At 44.6% G+C, this 20,937-nt stretch overlaps 1 long non-coding RNA gene across 5 annotated transcripts in view; it reads left to right on the top strand.

Annotated features, from left to right (window-relative positions):
• The window catches only part of LOC140487235 (uncharacterized), a 143,092-nt gene that overhangs the window by 25,360 nt on the left and 96,795 nt on the right, over positions 1-20,937 (top strand). For 3 of the 5 annotated variants that reach the window (XR_011962824.1, XR_011962822.1, XR_011962819.1), the window contains 3 exons: positions 2,207-2,313; positions 10,147-10,239; positions 11,938-14,358. This is a non-coding gene — a long non-coding RNA (uncharacterized lncRNA). Of the gene's footprint in view, positions 1-2,206; positions 2,314-10,146; positions 10,240-11,937; positions 14,359-20,937 lie in introns of those variants that run through there. The other 2 variants (XR_011962820.1, XR_011962823.1) reach the window with 2 other exon arrangements.

The following is a 20,937-nucleotide window of genomic DNA, read 5'->3' as shown; positions in this document are numbered from 1 at the left end:
AGTCAAAGACTGAGAGGTGACTTCATGGAGATTTATAAAATCACGAGGGGTGTGAATAAGGTGAACAGCTGGCTCCTATTTCCTCAGGTTAGGTGGGTCCAAAACTAGAGCACCTGGGTTTAAGTTGAGAGGGGAAACATTTAAGAGGGATCTAAATGGCAACGTTTTCAAGCTGAGTGTGGTGTGTATATGGGAGGGGCTACGAGATGAAGTAGTGGAGGCTGATAAAATCACAACATTTAAAAGGCTTCCAATTGGGTACTTGAATAGGAAGGGTTTTGATGGATGCAGGCCAATAGATGGTAAATGGGAATCCATTAGTTTAGGATTCTTTGTTGGCATGGACGAATTGGACCGAAGGTCTGTTTCTTTGATCTTAATAAATTAAGATGCATTCCTCTATTTTGTGGAGAGCTAGCTGAAGCACAGATAATTATTCTTGGAGCTGAGAAGGTGAAGCAGTGATTTCGATCTGGTGCAGATTTGGTTCCAAGGTCTTGAATTTGCAGAGAGAGAGAGAGGAATTGTTAACACTGTCACAATTTTTAGTAACTATTTTCAAGTAATTGGCAAATAATACAAGGTGAAAATGTGAACACTATTTTACTCAGTAACTTTTGAGCATCTGGAACAGTCTGAACGACACAGATTCAGCAGGTATTCTGAAACAGACTTAGAATTTTACTTTTTCAGGAAAGATTTGGGGGGCTATGGGCACATGGGAGGGGACTTGGGACAGATTTGCAGCATGTCCCGTGGGAGAGAGTACAGCCCCAATGGGCTGAATAGGCCCCAGGCCCTGTGCTCTGTGATACTGCCCCATTCACTGTGAATGATGAAGCTCATTCCAGGGCAGAGAGAGGGATGAGCCCTCCACTCTCATCACAATGGGGCCCGGCTGATTGACGGCAGCTCCAGACCAATGGGAGGAGAATCTGTGTGGTCCTGCAGCTAATGGGATTGAATGAGGGGTGTGGCCAGCAAGCCAACACCTGTCCATGAGCTGTGCAGGTGCAGTGTCACTGGGTGGGGGTGGGAGAGACAGCAGAGACTGGGACAGAGGCTGTTGGACCTGAATTACAAGCTCCTGGTAAATTAAAACTAAAAGAACTGCGGAAGATGTAAATCAGAAACAACAACCAGGAGGTTCTGGAAAAGCTCAGCAGGTCTGGCAGCATCTGTGATGAAAAATCAGAGTTAAAGTTTCAGACCCAGTGTCCCTTCCTCAGGAGACAGATGTTACTGAGAAAAAAAGTCAGTTTATGTGCCGAAGTTCGTGTGGGAGGGAGGATAAAAGGAGTAAAGGATAGGTGGGGATAGAGTGAGAAGAACGATCTGGGTAAAGGAGTGGATAACGATCTGGGTAAAGGAGTGGATAACGATCTGGCTGGGGAAGGGTGATTAGCTGTTAATAGAGACTGTTCGTGGCTAACCATAGGCAGTTTGTCATGGCAGGCTGTGAGAACAAGGCCTGGTGTGTGGGGTAGTGGGCAACGACATGAGGTTGTTGACTTATGGTTAGCCACTAACTGTCTCCACTGTAAGCTGTTGCCCGCCTATATCACTCCACGATTGGAGCTGCCGAGGACACAAAACTTTGGAATATCCTCCCTAACTCCCTCTCTCCGCCTTAAAGATGTATCTAAAAATCGTTCTCTTCAATCAACGTTTCCATCATTCATGAAGCATTTGAGGAGATTTGTCAGTGTGAAAGGCTCCATACAATGCAGGTAGTTGTTGTTATTGTCTGACATCGGGAGAAACAGGGATGAGCCCTCTCTCTCTCACACCTGATGAACAACAGCAAAAGCAGGAGGCACTGAGCATGCTCCAGCCCACAATGGGCCTCGGATTATTGATGTCAGCGCAGGACCAATAAGAGTGGGGGAAAGGGGGCTTAGAGGTGCTAGTTGGTCCTTCAACCAATCGGAGTGAATAAGGGGCGGGAAAATACTTAACCACGTGACAGCAGAGTGTTGTTGTACCCAAGGCATTGGAAATGTGTGAAGGTGCAGGGCAGGGTGAAGGAAAGACATATTGACCAGGGAGTGGAGGAAATTTTCATGGTATGGGATGAGAGGTTATACAGAACTTAGTACACATTGTAAAACACAAATTTGAAAATCCTGAATTCTGCACCATTTTCCCTCCCTATAATGCATTTTGCACTCCCTGAAATATCAACTGTGTGTTTCTCCCTCCACAGACACCAGTGATCAGTGCCAAAGCCCCATTGCCTGTGGAGAAGGTGATGTTTGACTTCCTTGGACAGCTGCAGTTCGTGTGGTGAAGGTTATCCCACAATGTGTTTGGGTAAGAGCTGTTATAGATTATTCACTCAGCGACAGTGAAGAGTTGACAATATGTGTGCAAATCAACAGCGGTTTGTTTTTTTTTTATCGTGTTTATAATTCCACATAAATACTATTGAGAACTTCTGACATAAGGCCACAGATGGGGATATTAGGTCAGATGATCAAAAGAATTGCCAAATAAGCAGGTTTTCAGGAATACCTTTAAAGGAGGAAAGCAGGTCTGAGGGGGTTAGGGTTGGAATTCCAGACCGTGTTGCCTTGGCAACAGTAGAAACAGCCAGACAGGTGAAGCAATGAATAAACACATCGTTGGGAGTCTGAAAGAAAATGAGTTGTCGGGATCTCACAGGTTGTGTGGTGCAGGGCGACAGGGATGTTCACAGCCAGGAATTACATCAAGGGTGAGAATTTTAAATTGTTGCTTGTTAATCGGAGCCTTTTGATGGATCAACAAGTTTTAGTACAAGTGAGCACTTGGGCAGTACTCTTGAGATTGCATGTAAGTTGAATGTGGGAGGCTGGCCAGGAGTGTGTTTGGATAATGAAGTCTGGAGATAACACAGGGATGGACGAATGTTTCAGTAAATGGGCTGAGACTAGGGTGGAGTTGGGTGATGTCACTGATGTAGGAATAGTGCTTTTGGAGTTGGGCTGCTCCTCCTCCTCATCACTCCCCCTCACCAAATCACAGATATTGTTCCTTGTTCCACCTGTCTCTCTTTTCTGGTTATGTCCTTCTCTCCCATTCTGCTACAAACTAATATTTGACCCCACTGTTGTTGCAAAAACCTACTCCATCCCGACTCTCCCTTTCCTTTCTGAATTCCTTGTATTTGGTGTCCCTTAAGGATCTCTCCTTGGTCCCTCCTGTTTCTCACCTACACACTGCCAGGAGGTGACATTGTCCAAAAGCACCGTGTTAGGTTTCACATGTACACTGACAATGCCCAGCTCTCCCTCTCCATCATCCCCCACCCCCCCCCCCATCACTCAGTTATCAAACTGCTCATCGCACTCCCACTACGCGATTGGCTGCAATTTCCTGCAGTGGAACGTTGCAATGGTTAAACCCATTGCCTTCAGTTGCTATTACAAATTACTTTCCCTTACTGCTGAGCCCCTGCCTCTCCCTGGGAACTATCTGAGGCAGAACCACAGTCTTGACAATATTGCGCTTGTATCTGACCCCAAGCTGACCTTCTGATCAGACATCTACACAATCACAAACACCAGGAATTCCAATCTCTTAAATGTTGCTTGTCTCCACCTCACCCCAGCTCCATTGCTACTGAAACCCTTGACCTGTGTCGGTGTTGCCTTAAACTTGATGAATCCAAAACAGAACCCGTGATTCCGTGACTGACCCAGAATCTGGTTCCAGACTCCCTCATGATGGGAAACATACTCTCAGTATTTACCCTGTCAAACTCCTTAAGAATCCTACATGTTACAATGAGATCACCTCTCATTCTTCCCAAATCCAGTGAGTAGAGTCTCAACGTCTTCAGCCTTTTCTTAAAAGATAATCCCTGCAAACCAGGGTTTATCCCAGTCAATTTTCTGTGAAATGCCTCTGATGGAATGATGTATTTCCTTAAATAAAGGGACCAAACCTTCTGTCATTACCCCAGATGTGGTCTCACTCACACTTTATAAAGTTCCTCTCAGGTATATACTCCAAACAACTCCCTTTAAACTTGCACAGATGTTAGAAATTCTCAGCAGGTCATGCAGCATCTGTGAAGAAAAATCGGTTCAAGTTTCGGGTCTGGTCACCCTTCCTCAGATACGTTAACTCTAATTTCTTTTCACAGATGCTGCTCGACCTGCTGAGCTTTTCCAGAAACTTCTGTTTCTCTTCCTGGTTTACAGCATCTTCAGTTGTTTCAGTTTTCATATCCTTTAACCTTGCCATCTCTCCTCTAGAATTTGTCAGTTCCACCTTGGAAAAAAGATTCACATTAGTTTGAACTCCCCTACCCTGGGAAAAAAGAAACCATGACTAGTCACCCTATCATTGCTCCTCATAATTTTATAAAGTTCGATAAAGCCACCTAAAGTGTCCAGTGCTGCAGGGAAATAGCCTCAGCCTATTCAGCCTTTCCCTATGGTTCAAATGTTCCAATGCTGGCAACACCCTAGTAAAACATTCCTGAACTCTTGCAAGTTTCCCAACATCTTTCCTGTAACAGGGAGACTGGAATTGAAAGCAGTATGGGGATTCCAAAAGCGGCCGAGCCAATAAACTGTACAACCGAAACATGATTTCCCAGCTCCTATCCTCAATGCACTGCCCAATAACAGCTAGCATACCGCACACCACATTCACTGACCTGTCTACCTTCAACCCCACTTTCAAGGAACTATCAACCCACACTGCACAGTCTGTTTGTCTGTCAACACTTCCCAGGAACTTGTCATTAAGAGGTTGAGTCCTATTCTGGTAACATCTTTCTGAAATCAGGGAGACCACAATTGAATACGGTATTCTAAAACTGACCTCACCAATGCCCTACTCAGCCACAACGTGCCCTCCTAATCCCTATACTCAATGACAGAATCCCTACAGTGTGGAAGCAGGCCTTTCCCCCCATGACACCATACCAACCATCGGAACAGCATTCCACCCAAACTCTGCAACCTGCCATTACCCAAAGCTAATCCAGCTAACCTGCATGTCTTTGGATTTGTGGGAGGAAATTAAGAGCACCCAGAGGAAGCCCACGCAGACACACAGGGCGAATGTGCAAACACCACACAGACAGTGGAATCGAACCAGAGTACATTTATTGATCAGCACATTTCATTCAATGGTAGTGTCCCAAATGCCACATTCAGCACCTGATCTCCCTGAAACTCTACTTTCCAAGAACTATGCAGTTGTTCTGAGCCCTTCAGAGGGAATTAAGGTGAGGAGGAGAAAACAGGAACAGGGTTGAGTTTTAGATCTATAAAATAACTCTCCATCTTCCCCCTCTGTTTCCCCTATCTCCCCCCGCTCTGTCTGCTCCCCCTGTCTCTCCCCGCTCTATCTGCTCCCCCCGCTCTGTCTGTACCTCCCCGTTGGCCTGTCCCCCCTACCCCCCCCCCCCCCCCCCCCCCCCCGTTGGCCTGTCCCCCTCCCTCTGTCGGCCTGTTGTCCCCCCTCCCTCTGTCGGCCTGTCCCAGTCGGCGTGTTCCCCTCTTCTCCCCCCCCCCCCCCCCCCTCCGGTCTGTTCCCTTCGCCCTCTCTGTCAGTCGCAACCCCTGTTCCCCTCCCTTCTATTCCCACTTTATGTCCAGATCCGGCTCTGTGCCACCCCTCTCTATCCCCCCCTCTCTTTCCCCATCCATTTCGGTCCCACCCCTCTCGATCTGCCTACCCTCCCTCCCTCCCAGTTCCCTATTTCTGTACTCCCCCACTGCAGGGCAAATATCTTGTCTATTTACCCTATCCATGCCCAGCCTGATTTTAAAAATCTCTTTCAGGTCACCATTCAACCTCTGACGCACCAGGGAAAACAGCCTATCCAACCCTGGCAACATGCTATAATTCGTTTCTGATCTCTTTTAAAGTTTAATAACATCCATCTGATAGGAAGGAGAACAGAATTCTATGGAATTTTAATTTGGCAACTTTTGCAATGTCCTGTACAGCCGCAATATGATCTGCCAACCCCTCTACTCAATGCTCTGACCATTAAAGACAAGCAGACCAACTGTGGCCTTCACTATCCTATCTACTTGCTACTCTACTGTGAAGGAACTATGAAACCGCACTCCAAGGTCTCTGTTTAGCAGCACTCCCCAGGAACTTACTATTAACTGTATAAGTCCTGCTAAAGTTTGCTTTTCCAAAATGCAGCAGCTTGCATTTTTCTAAACTGAACTCCTCAGCCCATTCACCCATCTGATCCAGATCCTATTGTACTCTGAGGTAATCTTTTTCACTGTCTACTGCACCTCCCATTTTGGTACTATCTGCAAACTTACTTACAATACCTCTTATGTTCACATCCAAACTATGGATATAAATGACGAAAAGTAGTGGATCCAGCACCAATCCTTGTGACACTCCACTGGTCACAGGCCTCCATCCTGAAAAGCCCCCTCTGCCTTCTACCTTCGGGCCAGTTCTATACTCCATGCGATCTAACCTTGCTGACCAGTCTCCCATGAGGAACCTTGTTAAACACGTTACTGAAGTCCGTGTAGATCATGTCCATGCTCTGACCTCAACAATCCTCTTTGTTACTTCTTCAAAAAAACTGAGTCAAATTCATGAGATATGATTTCCCATGCACAAAGCTGTTATTCGTATCCAGGATTTAACTCTGTACATTGGGGTCTGCATTGCCCAGTTATAGGTGTTAATATTCTGGATGAAATTCAAGCACGCCAACATTTTGTCAGTGACTCTGTATTGAGTCTTGTTAATGTCACCAACACAGATGAGTTCCTTTTGAAAGGCAGTCCCTGTATCCCTTGCCCACCAGGAAATAGTGTAAGTGTCCTTACCCCTGGACCAGGAGGATCGGGTTTAGAGTTGAGTGACAGCATCTTTGAAGAGGCTGATTAGTAAACCTGCCCAAGCCCCCAGGCCATACTGTCTCCCAGCTGTCCCTGCCTGAGCCTCCAAACAGAACCTTCCTGTAGTTTCTCTCCTGTCAGACTCTCCCATTGCTCAGTTTGCTGCACTGCTCCTGTCCCTCACTGACCTGTCCATCCCCCAGTGTCCTCCACATTCATTCATTGTTTACAATCCTGTTATCCCAGTCCTCCAGCCCTGCCCCCTCCCGTCGATAGAGACGGCTCAGTGGTTAGCACTGCTGCCTCACAGCACCAGGTACCTGGGTTCGATTCCGGCCACAGGCGACTGTCGGTGTGGAATTTGAGCATTCTCCCAGTGTTTGAGCGGGTTTCCTCTGGGTGCTCCGGTTTCCTCCCACAATCCAAAGACGTGCAGGACAGGTGAATTGGCCATTCTAAATTACCCATAGTATAAGTTAGGGGGCATGGGTCTGGGTAAGTTACTATTTGCAGGGTCGGTATGGACTTGTTTGGCCGAAGGGCCTGTTTCCATACTGTAGGGATTCTGATATATGGGGCAGCAGCTGCTGTCAATCACCCGGACTCCTGTATGATCGGGAGCACGTGCTGTAGGAGGGGAGACAAGTGCACGGGCACAGCGTTGGCCAATTGTGGCACTATGTGCAGCATAGGTCAGTGCCTGGGAAGGAGGCTGTGGGTGTGAGGGATTAATCTATCATTAGCAGCTTCATCCCTCTGGGAGCAGGACCCAGGGGAATGGCCCTTCTCTTGCTACCCTGACATGTGATCAGACTATCAGTGGTGCAGCGTTTTGCAGAAAGTTTTAAGAACTCTTTTGTGAAGATTCAGGGTTGTTATGGAAAGGGACAAGGATGGGTCTGCAATTAGAATTCTAATTTGGTTCATTTTAGTAAGATGGGTCTTGGCCAGAGTGTGCAGGAAGCAGTGTATGCAGGATGGTTCTCATCAGGAGCTAGGAAACTGAGTTCGAAGAGAGAATGTGTGAGAACTGGGTGTGGAGGAAAGGAGTGGGGGGTTTGGTTTGGATTTCAGTTGACAGAAGAGAGAAACTGTGAGACTGAGGTTTAAAGCTTTGTGGGAACAAGGAAACTACAGTTTAATACTACAATTGTCTTATGGATTTCCATCCTGTATTAACAGTGGTAACTTGTGACCTCTATTGTATGGTACTGAAAGGGTGGATTTCCGGATGAGAAATACAAATTGAACTTCATGTTCAGATCTGATAGTTACTTGATCTGTGCCGATCTGAATATCATTGGCCTTTTCATCTGGAAGGAAAGGTGTGTATTCTGTCCGTGGACGAATATTTCAAATGTCAGTGTGACTGCAAAAGAACTGAGACACAGCCAAGTCCATGTCAGCGTGGTGAGTGTGGAGAGAGATTTCATTTGTTTTTAAAAGTCTGAAAAATCATGGCACATTTCCCAGGAACAATTAAGCCACAACTTTGCTTTGTAGAAGGACAAGTCTTTAATGAACCATGCAACCAGAAAGACACAAGGATACCTGCACCGTGGGAAACACTATGAAAACGGGATTGTTGTAAAGGAGTTCATTCTCGATCATGGATTGTAATCCATTGGCATTGTCACGTCGGTTCCAGCCCCGCGGGGAAACACTGGAAATATGATGAATGTAATGGAGGTTTCAGTTATTAAACTGGAAAAAGTGCAGAACAATTTACAAGGATGTTGCCAGTGCTCAGGGGTCTGAGTTATAGGGAGAAGTTGGACAAGCGAGGATTTTATGTTTCGAGCAGAGGAAACTGAGGGGTTTCTTTTCTAGAAGTGTATAAGACCATGAGAGGCATGGATAAGGTGAATGCACTCAGTCTTTTTCCCAGGAACTCAAGGATTGGACGGCTTGATTGGATCAGTTTAAGGTTAGAGGAGAAAGAATAAAAGGGAAGCTGAGGGGCAACAGTTTTACACAGAGGGTGGAATCAGCTGCAAGTGGAAGTGGTTCAGGCAGGAACACTCACAACAGGTAAAAGACATTTGGACAAATACATGGAGAGGAAAGGGTCAGAAGCAGATGGGCCAAGTGCAGGGAAATGGGGTTCGCGTGGATGAACATTCTGGTCGGCATGGGCCAGTTTGGGCCAAAGGGCCTGACTCTGCTGTAGGACTCTACAACTCCTAAGTGCATCTACTATTTCTCCCACTAACTCTGGTATCCTGGGATGTATTCCATCAGGGCAATGAGACTTGTCTACCTTTAGCTCCATTAGCATATCCAGTTCTAACTCTTTCACGATCATGGTTATTATCTAGGTCCTCACCTTCCTCAGTCTCCTTATCAATTACTGGCATGTTCTTCGTATCCTCCACTGTGAAGACTGACTGCTGTGTGCTCATATTCCTGAACCCTGCAGGATAGGAATAACTAGGCACAGAACTCTGAGAGGTCTTCTTTGAGTCTTTATTGATGAAACATGGCAGTTACATGGATAGTGCACATGCAAAATACCTTCAGGCAGCATCAGGTAACTCCCCGCCTGTCCGATGTACAGCTCCCATTCTTATACCTTTATGGTTTGGGACTTTGAATAGAGACTGTCTCTCAGTATTATCTCCATGGCAACGGCAATTAGAAAGTCTAGTTCAGTTCAGCACTTTGTGGTTAAACCACACACCCCTCCCCCACGCCCCCGTGGCTCCCTCAAGTATGTGACAGGCACTTCAGTTTCAGTGGGGTATCTATCAGGATTCTGATGTGGGGGAGCTGGGGTTGGGGTGGACAAAGTTTAAAAATCACACAACACCAGGTTAAAGTCCAACAGGTTTATTTGGAAGTACAAGCTTTTGGAGTGTGCTGTGATTTTTAACTTGATCAGGATTATCTCGATGGGAGCAGTTAAGTGCTTCAACAATTACAGAGGCCATATGTTCCCCACACAATAGGTTCCCCTCTAGCAGTGTAAACTGCTATTCTGGCCCTGGGGATAGCTACTCATCACTTTTCTCCCCCAATCCCATCTAGTTTTCTGTTGATCTTTAAAGTTTTTCTAATCTCCGAGTTTCTCCTTGGTCTTTGCCAATCTGTGTGCATTCTATTTCAGTTTGATAGACTCTCTTATTTCCTGAGCCACCCACGGCAGATTATTCCTTTTCCTACAGTCCTTCCTTTTCCCTGATATATAATTTTGCTGAGCACTTCAAAAAATTGCTTTGATATTCTCGCACTGTCTGTCAACTTTCCCATCATAAAGTCTTTGTTTCCAGTCTACATTTGCCAACTCCTGCCTCATCCTATTGTCGTCTCCTTTTGTTTTAAGCACTGGATCTTGGGAGTGGATCTAATCTTCCAGCTTACCATCTGTATTCTAAGTTCAACCAGACTTCTCAGAAGCCTTTTATCAGATTACGAGGTGAGGCGATGTTACCTGGGTGTTTTGGTTTTCATTGTCAGTGACCTTGGCTTTGAAATAAAGTACAGGATAGATATTCACAACAGCATACTCTGGACGCTGCGAATGTACGACGCAATCTAAAACCATAAATCACCGTCTCCCCTCAGTTTAAAATTGCAAAATCATTATCTCCTACATGCTTCCTCACTATCTAAGCTTGGAATGCTAATCCATCTGACTGTGTCATTTTCCGAAAACCTCCTTTGGTGAAGATGGTGAGTTTTGGATTCACCTTTCCAGTTATTACCGTAAGAAGATAAGCCCTGGGCCCAGGAGAGGTAATGCAGCCCTTCGAACCAGCTCCACCATTTAATACGGTGATGATTGAGCTCACCTCGGTCTCAGCTTGATTTTCCTGCCTGCTCTCTCTCACCCTTCAACTCATTGCAAATTCAACATCTGTATCTCTTCATTAAATTGACTCATTGTCCTGGCATCCACCGCATTTTGAAAAGGGAATTCCACAGATTCACAACACATTCAGACAAATACATTCTTCCTCATGAGAATAGAATAGAATCCCTACAGTGCAGAAACAGGGTATTCATCCATCGAGTCCACACCAACCTGTGATGAGCATTCCATTCAGACCCACTTGCATTTCCCATGGCTAATTGTCTAACCGGCACGTGCATGGACACTGTCAGCAATTTAGCATGGGCAATCCACCTAACCTGCACATCTTTGGACTGTGTGAGGAAACTGGAGAACTGCACGAAACCATGCAAACATGGGGAGAATGTGTAAACTCCACACAGTCGCCTAAGGTCCCTGACGCTGTGAGGCAGCAGTGCGAGCCACTGAGCCACCTCTGCTTAAAACCTACTGTGCCTTATTAACCTCCCTATCCCCCAATTGGCTGAATCTATGTTCCTTACGTCAGAAATCAGGTTGTCGAAGCGGATGTCTCAGTAAATCCCAGTGACAGCTCACATGTCCCGCGTGTCTGAATGGGGATCCGATACACAACATCCTCCATCCCACACTTTTCATTCACGTTCCAGAGACAGGGCTCCAGTGGCTGCATGAGGACTGCAACTCCCAAATTCTGAGGCAGGGACCGCACGTCTGTGGGGAAACCTGCACACGTACAGAATGTGGGTGGGTTTTGGAGCGTGTGCTTTGGGGTGACTAGTGGAAAGTATTTCACACTGTGATTGTCTGGAGGAGGAACGTATTTGCTTGTAGTATGATCTGTTGGAGGGTCAAAGTGTCACCACACCCACATGGGATGAAGTTACATTCCCAACTTGTCATAACACTGGAATCGACCAATGAGAAACAAAGAAGGATGTGGCCCATTCTCCCAGATTGAAGGTTCCTCTTCTGTCCAGGATCTGCCACCTCCCTTTCTGTTTCCTTTTGTTTCATTCTGCTGTTAGATTATTGACTTGCAGCAACTGAAGGGAAAGGAAGTGAACCCAGAAAGGGTGCAGAGTATAACCAGGGACGGGAAGTGGTGTCATAGATTTGTTTATCAAAAATTCCATGAGAATGGGGAGGGTGTTCATTAGGGGTTAGTAGAGTCAGAATGGTGGGAGAGTGGAAGTGGGCTGGAGGGTTACAGCTTCGGGGGAAGAAAGGGGAAAAAGATATTCCAGAGAAACTAGAATTGTCTGTTCTGAATTTCTAATCTGCACATATTCCTTTATACAGGGTGCTAGATGGTGAAAATTCGCAGACTGAAATCTGAACATCATGTGCCGATCGTGATAAAGTTAACCAGCATTTGAGGAACCAAAGATGGGGAATCACTCGGCTAAAATTCTGCAACACTCTCCCTTCCCAGCATTGTCGGTCTATCTGCGCCATATGGACTGTGAATGGTGCAAGACAGCAGCTCACGACTATCTTCTCAAGGGTAACGAGAGATGGGGAATAAATGCTGGCTGAGTCAGTGATGCCCATATCCCGGAAATGGGTTCTATCTCTAGTTGCTGAAACCCAATTGAAGTTACTGCAGGATGAAGAGGGATACTGAGTGCATCCTCCAGGAGGCAGCACCATCACATTTCCCCTACCTACACCCACACAGTAACACAGCAACATCACTGGAGCAAAAGGCAGTGAAGCCAAAGGAGGACTTAGATATAGTTCTTCGATGTAACGTCATGAAAAGGGATTGGAACACAGCAGGAAGAGGAGACTGAGCTGGATGGTCAGCTGTTTCCCATTGAATGGTGAGGCAGGATTGAAAGGCCGAATGGCCTCCTGCTGCTATCTCCCAGGTATGTATATAGACATGGAGCCCGGGTAGGAAGAAGTGGGCAGGGCAGGGATTCTCCAGGAGAATGCACCTCCACATCAGTTTTCAGTGAGGGATGGTTTGATGGATTTTATTTAACATTTGTCTTTAACACAAGGTTTGTGAATTTGGTTTTAAAATATTGTAGCTATTTATTCCACAATAAATAAAACTAAAAGAAAAGAAATGAAACTAACAGTTTTAAAAAATTTTGAACGCCCTGTAAATCAAAATCCTGTCTATTCCCAGACACAATCACTTTCCAGTTACTCAAACTCCAGGGAAATATTCCCTCCCTGTCTGAACCTTTGGTTTGATTTAACTACTTTTCAGTTCTCCTTCTGTGAACTGTGAAGTGTTCTTTTTCCCCCCATTTCTCCTACCCAGAAGTGTTATCACACACAGCTGAGCAACCTTCCCACGTTCATCATTACGCCATTTTGGGTTTTGTTAATATATAATCACCAGCAGTAAACCACCCGTGTAACCAATTGAATGTTTACAAACAAAGTCCATTACGGGCAAAGCAAACCATTACAAATGACAGAGTGGGAAGGGACCAAATCAAAGTAGAGTTAGGGGTGAGGGGGCAGCAGTGGAGATAAAGCACTGTAGCCCCTGTGATGCCCACCTGTATCTAAAGGCATCGAGAGCATTGATACATACCACATGCTCCTTCTCCAAGGACACCCTGCTTTATCCTCAATCATAGAATAGAATCCCGACAGTGTGGCATGAGAGAATTGGCCCATCAAACCCCACCAACCATCCAAAGAGCATCCCACCTGGAGCACTCCATCCTGGTAACACTGCATTTCCTATGGCTGATCCACCGAGTCTGCACAATCCTGGACACTGTGGACAATTTTGCACAACTGATCCTCCTAACCCACAAATGTTTGAACTGTGGGAGGAAACTAGAGCACCTGGAGGGGCCCCGCACAATCATAGAGGAATGTGCAAACTCCATGCAGGCTGTTGACCAAGGCTGGACTCCAACTTTGTACCTGGTGCTATAAAGCAGCAGTGCTATAATCCCAATTTAAATCAAAATAGATGATCCCTGCTCATTGTCACATTGCTGTTTATTGAAGACTTGTTGTCCAGAGAGACATCCTGAGATTCAAAAAGAGACAATATAAATTCAGTCAACTCCAGCTGAGTTAATTCGATTAACAACAACAGCAATACTCCAACAGTGCCATCAGACCTCGTACCTACTCTATCATTTACGATTTTTAACCCACAGGAAGTTTGTTACCAGATTCGATGACAGCCATAATGCTCTGACCACTTTGACGGAGCCAGTGCAAGTCAGTTCTAATAGTTATCAATAGATTGAATCTAAACAGGATGTCCCACAACAGGAAGTGCTCTGACACTCAATGCCTGTAAGCCAAGGTCATTTTCCTAAAACCACTCACGTCTGGCAATACCATTGAAGATATTTTATACAGTAACCTTTCAGTGTCAATTTCCAGTTCCAGTTCATGAAGCAGCCAGTAACATGCGCCAGTGAATTGAATTCTAACAGCAGCATTGCCCTGGCAGGAGAGATTGAGGAGCTTGAAGCTGTCTTCTCTGGAGTATCTAAACATGAAACACTTCAAAGGAACAAAAATCTTCAAGAGCTCGAAAGGATAGATACAGGAAGGATGTGCTCCCTGACTGGTGTACCTGGAATAAAATAAACACTAACTATGGTATCTTTACCCAGCATTCCCTTTAGCTACATCAATGTTTAAGATTTATTTGCTGCTTTAATTACACTCCCAGTTTTAACTGCTGTAATGTTGATGACTATGCAAATGTATAAAATATAATTTAATCCATCCCAAAACCTCTCTGTACCTGTGTCTCACTTGTGCTCACCGAGACACTCATTCAATCTGACCTCTTTATAAACCCTGCCCGGATATTTCCTCAGATGGCTCAGAATGAAATATTCACTGAATTGTTACTGTGCAAAAGGAGGCTGATTGGCTCATCAGCTCTCCAAAGGATCACCTCACTGAATGCTATTCTTCTCCCTTTACCCCATAAACCTTCCCATTCATCCTCTTCCAATAACACTGGCGAGTTCACAACTAACCACAGCGATTGGATTTGTTTTGTTTGTTCGTGGGATCACGGCATCACTTGCTGGGTCAGCATTTGTCAACCATTCTAACTGCCCAAGAGATGGTTCAGAGTCACCCACGTTATTCAATCTCTAGATTCACATGTAGGCTGGACCAGGTCAGAATTAACAGTTTCTCACACCCAATGACATGAAGAGTTTATTTATGGCCTATTATCTTATTTCTGAAATGTTAATGAATAATTTTTGCAGTTGAATTAAAAGTGAAAGACCAAAATGTGTTTTATTCTGATTGAGCACATCCTCCTGTTTTCTCAGTTGTTATTGACAGTCTCATTCCCCCCACACCAGAACCTGTTCCAGACAGTGTTACAGAAAAGGCAGAATGGTCAGCTGCAGCTGGTCACCTGACCGGTCACTGGACCCAAAGGTTCACTCTCCACAGATGCTGCCAGATCTGCTGATTTTTTTCGAGCAATTTCTGTTTTTGTTCCTGATTTCCCAGCATTTGCAGATGTTTCGTTTTTGAATATTGATCTTGTCTGTTGCAGAGGAGTTTATTGATGAGTTTGGAGAGTTTTGAACATTGCAACTTAGGCCACAAATCAGCCATCATCTATTGAATGACAGAGCAGGGTTGAAGGGCTGAATGGCTTCCTCCTGTTCCAATGAAAGTTATCCATCTGCAGCTTGTGGTAACATTTCCCCTCAATGCTCACTTCACCTCCATGTCGAACACACTGTTACTGACTGAACAAACCTCCTGTGTTTGAACTAAACCTGCTCATGTTCAGTGGCTCCCTCTCCTGCCACCCGGATTTAACTCTCATCATGGAATGCTGTCTCGTGTTACTGCGGGAATGCCCACAAGGACTAATCCTGGAGTCTGTATCCCCTGGGATCCAAAAATCCCGTTTATTTCCTTCTTCCTATTTCATTCTGGCATTGAACTGTCTGTTTCAATCCATTCTCCTGTCATGCTCTTCAACATGCCCATGTGTGTGGACTAGAGGCAGCTGGCACCTGAGATTGTGGGGGGAGGCAGATTCAATCAGAGATTTGGGAAAACACTCAGACAATGACACATCCATCTGATTGTTGGCTCAGACAGATAGGCAGAAAGAAAGATGCACATTTCGATAGCACTTTTGATAACCTGGGGCAATGAAACATTCTTCAACCCAATGATTTCAACCTCAAATATCTGAAAACACAGACACAAAGCTTCCTACTTTTACCAGGTTGTCTCTCAGCCTCCTTTCTTAAGAAAATAGTTTTACGCTGTTAAGCCTTTCCTGGTGATTATAACCACTTTTTCTGTCAGATTTGTGACTGAACCTTTATTTTCCTGTTGTGAGTGATGCTAGTAGCAGAAACAGTTCCTGACTTGTGAGGGGTTTCGGTTGGAGTATTTATATTTACACATTCATTCCCACCCTCACATACAGTGTGAAATTGATGTAAAACAGAAGGAAAGGATTGAGTGAGCACCCACAGAAACACAAAAGGCAGCATGTGTACCTGAGTTAAATGAACCTGGACTTGGAAAACGTGTCAACAATCAGTTAGAATTACAGAATCCCTTAGGCGCACAAAGAGACTATTCGGTCCATCGAGTCTGCAATGACCTGCTCTCCCACCCTACCTCCATAACCCCACATTTAGCATAGCTAACCCAACCCACCGAACCTATGCACTACAGGCCATGTTAGCACGGCCAATCCATCAAACCTGCACATCTGTGGGAGGGTCACATATTATGTCTAAGTGCTCAGGATTGTGGATGAAGGCTCACAAATACTTGAGTCTGACGCAAATCCTCTTGTTTTTCAAAATAAAGTCTGGGGGAAATTGCAGCCAGAAAGATTTCCGATTATCTCATGAGGAAGAGAATTCAAAACTCGTGCCACTGACCCAGGGGGCGCAGTGAAGTCACAGAGGTCTGGGAACCATTAGAAATGTAACAAGTTGTGAGCAAAGTGGGAGTGATATAAGCCAAAAAGACAGTCTGTCACACGGGGGAAGGCAGGAGAGATTGAATTGCAGAAATGGTAGTCCCTCTAGGCAATGGGGAATGGAGTTAGGGCTGGGAAAGAAACCAGGAAACAAGGTGAACAGCTGTCAAAGAAATACATTGAAAAAACAGATTATAACAACAGAGGCAGAGTACGCAGTCTGAAATTGTTGCTCTCATTGGTGAGTACAGAACGCTGTAAAGCCTGGGTCATTCTATTACAGCCAACACATGCAGGATAGGCCAAGTGGCCTCGATCTGTGCTGTAACTTTCTGATAAATTTATTCTGACATTTGGAATTCAGGTCGGATGATGTTCATAAATTCTCAAATTGGACTTGAATTTAATATTCTGGAGAAATGTTAAATAAATCACAATGATCCCATTCTGCAGACTTTAGTCCACAGCCCTGAATGTTCCAGCATCTCAGTTACATCCATGTTCTTTTATTCTAATGTGATGCTGGTTACTGCCTCTGCCACCCATCAGTGAGTTCCTGCTCCCCACCATTTCCAAGTGAAATGAATTGTCCCTTCCCCTTCTTTCTGGGAATTAGTTTCAATCTAAATCCTCCAGTTTCTGATCTCTCAGTTAATGAATAGCTCCTTCCTATCCACTCGATCTGGATTTCTCAGCATTTTATCACTTTAAGTAAATCTCAGCTCATCCTCCTTGGAAATCATCCCCAGCCTGTCCAACCTTTCCTCAGAGCAGAAATTTCCCAATTGTAGAAACATCCTGATCAATCTCCTCTGTACCCTCTCTGGTGTGATCACATCAACCCTGGAATAAGGGGATCAGAAGTGTGTGCAGTATTTTAACCGTGGTCAAACAAGTGTTCCTGACATTTCCCATGTCACCTCTGTGTTCTTGTGGTTGTCACTCAGACAAGAAGTGTCCTGGTTTTTCCACATGGAACTGGATGTGCACTCCATGGGGCTGGGATTCCCTACCATGTGTTTCTTTGTTAACTAATCCTAAATTAACTTCAGATTATAACAACATTATCAGCTACTCAAGTCACCTTAATTTTTAAAATCTCTTTAAAATTATTACTATCTAAACACAACAGGCTTTAAGTTGCTGGTCAAGTATTCAGATGTCTCCACTGTTACAATCACTTGAAGATTATCTTTACCTTCAGCTATATTTGGTGAATTGAACACTGATTGTAAATATATGAATATCAAACGGACTTGAGTTTTATGATAATTAATCCAGTCTGACATTCTTGTTGGTTAATATCTTGAAGAGAACTGTCCTCAGAACTCCAGCTGTGCTCTGACTTCATTCACAACTGGATGTGGCTGGACTGCAGATCTTAGATCTATTCTGTTGTTTCCAGGATTGCTTCGCCTGTCTATCACTTGCTGCTTATGCTGTTAGGCACACAAGTAGTCCTCTTTGGGAACTTCATCATGTTAACACCTCATTTTTAGGTATTCATGCTGCTGTTACTGGCATGCCGTCCTGAATTCTCTCAGTTGAATGAGGATTGATCCTCTGGTTTGATGGTAAGAGGTAAGTTGGGGAAAATGTGGGGCCGTGATTCTGTAAGTTTTGTTGGAGTACAATTCTACTGCTGTTGTTGGAAAGAAAGAGCTAAACTCTCACACTGTTGGCCCGATATAATACATGCAGTATCATGAACACTGCTCAGCCAAGACATGAAATACGAGCAACACTGTACAATGATGCAGGATCACAACTGCAGCAAGGAGAATTTAAGATCCAACTTGACATAGGAGTAGGGAAAGAAACAGCTGATCAGATTATTTTCTTCATAGTCATAAAGAGACTCTGTGAGATTATGGTATTGTTGGAGGTGAGGATGGAGGAGGTTGGGGAGATGGAGAGCCCTTTCTCCAAAAGAAACTAATCTGCCTAAGAGTTGTGAGATAGAATTGATTGCCATGCATTTAGCAGAAAGCTAATTGAAACTGTTTTTATCCCCAAAAGATAACAAGACTGATGATGCTTCCAATTATCCCCAGAAACAAACCCCAGAATATATGGTTCGGAGATGGATGTCAATAGCCAATCAACATCCAACTCCTGCAATCATTGAGCAAACATATGTGTGATTACCCAGTTCTGATGAACCAGAAAATCACTGTTCACTCTGTACAGATGGACAGCGATGTGGGGAAGTATTGGCCGAGTGGTATTGTCGCGAGACAGTTAATCTAAACCCCAGATAGTGTTCTGGAGACCTGGGTACAAAACCTGCTGCAGCAGATGGGGGAATTTGAATTCAATAAAAAAAAAACTTGTGAATTTAGAGTCTAATGATGACCATTAATCGATTGTCAGAAAAAAAACCCATCTGGATCACTAATGCCCTTTCAGGAAGGAAGCTGCCATCCTTCCCTGGTCTGGCCAACATTGTGACCTCAGATCCACAGCAATGTGGTTGACTCTTACCTGCCCCCTGGGCAATTAGGGATGGGCAGTAAATGCTGCCAGGCCAGCGACACCCTCATCCTGTGAATGAATAAAGGAAAATAAAAATCTGTACCCAGTGTGAATGTGTGCATGTTCAACAATGTTGTGAACATTTCCAAAGCTAAGATCTCTATGTGCACAACTTTATGAGCTGCCAAAACCATTGTTCATTACTTGGCATGAAAAAGAGAAAATAATCCTTCAACTGTGGCGATCAGTAAATTGACTGGGGTCTCAGCAGGATGGATGGCTGAGTGAATCCCTTCCACCCCACACACACACAGAGCAGGTGAACAGCTCCCCAGTCTGACTGGTTTGGCCAGTTTCCAGGTGGGATGGGTAAAGAATTCCCTTCTGGCATTCCCCACATTTCCAGAGTCGATCCCTAGTCTGGCTGCACTGGGGTTTTGCCATTTCAGATAAATGCTGGCAGACTGTTACACACACCGTTAGCCCGTCCCCACCACCCGCTTCCCCCCCCCCCCCCCCCCCAAGAACCCAGTATAAAGCAGTAAACATTATCTCCTGCTGTGGAGGGGCAGCCTGTATTGGTCTGAGTAGGAACACTGAGCAGATTTACATCAATGACAACTTAATCGGTGACCAGAACAAGTTAAGCAAACCTGAATAAAATGCATTATAGCACAGAAAGAGGCCCATCAAATCCAAGCTGGCTCTCTGTAGCAGAATCTAATATTCTCATTCCCCATACGTACCCCAAACTCTGCAAGTTTATTTCCCTCAGAACTGTTCTAATTGTTTTTATCAATCATTGATCTTCTCTACTTGCACCACCATAATAGGCAAAATGTTCTGCATATTTCCAGCCAATACAGTCAGCAGAAACACTTGCTCATCTCCTGCTGTCTAAAAACCTTACAACTGGTCTTAATTCTTGTGCTATCACCTATCAAATACAGATATTTTTGTCTGCTATATCTAGGTCTGTTGTAATCTTATACAGCTTTATCAAAAATATATTTAACTTGTTTATTTCAAAGAAAATAGCAATCTCTTCAAATCAATCCAGTGACTGCATTTTCTTCATAAGTGAACCACTCCAGTAAGTCTGTACTCCACACCCTGAAGATCACTCATATCCTTCCTTGTTAATGTCTGTTTTGTTCCACAAATCCAAGAATCTGTTGACCACAATTGGATGCAATGATTGACTGTGACCTAACTAGAACTTTGTCAACGGTCAGCATCTTTTCCATGAGTATGTTATCATTCCCTCTATTAATGAAGCCTAGCATCCTATATGTTTACTCAAAACACTTTATGTTCTCTCTCCTTTAAGGATTTGTGCACATTGTCCCCCATTCCTGCTGTCCTGCTCTCTATGTCTGTGCCATTCAAATATATATTCCCTTTCTACATTGCTTCTCTCAAAATGCATCAACTTACTGTGTGTTCTAAAGAAGAGACATATTATACTCAAAATATTATCTCTCGCTCCACACATTTTCCCCCCTGGAAAACAGAACAGTGCAGCACCGGAATAATCAGCCCACCATGTCTGTGTGGATCATGATGCCATTCCAAACTGATTCCATCTGCCTGTACATGATCCATATCCCTGCCAACCCATGTCCGCTTATCTGTCTGTCCAAATGCCTCTGAAACATTGTGATTGTTTCTGCTTTTACCATCTCTCAGGCAAGTACATTCTCGTCACTGACCACCTCCTGCAGAAGAAACTTGTCTGACACAACTCCCTTTTAACTTGCACAGATGCTTTTGAAAATGCTCAGCAGGTCATGCAGCATCTGTGGAGAAAAATCAGTTAATGTTTTGGGTCCGGTCCCCCTTCCTCAGAAATGTTAACTAATTTCTCTTCACAGATGCTGCTAGAACTGCTGAGCTTTTTC

This window comes from Chiloscyllium punctatum, chromosome 16, assembly GCF_047496795.1.
Source record: "Chiloscyllium punctatum isolate Juve2018m chromosome 16, sChiPun1.3, whole genome shotgun sequence".
Classification (NCBI taxonomy): domain Eukaryota; kingdom Metazoa; phylum Chordata; class Chondrichthyes; order Orectolobiformes; family Hemiscylliidae; genus Chiloscyllium; species Chiloscyllium punctatum.
Note: the sequence above shows the minus strand (reverse complement) of the source record. Positions and strands in the feature narration are given on the sequence as shown.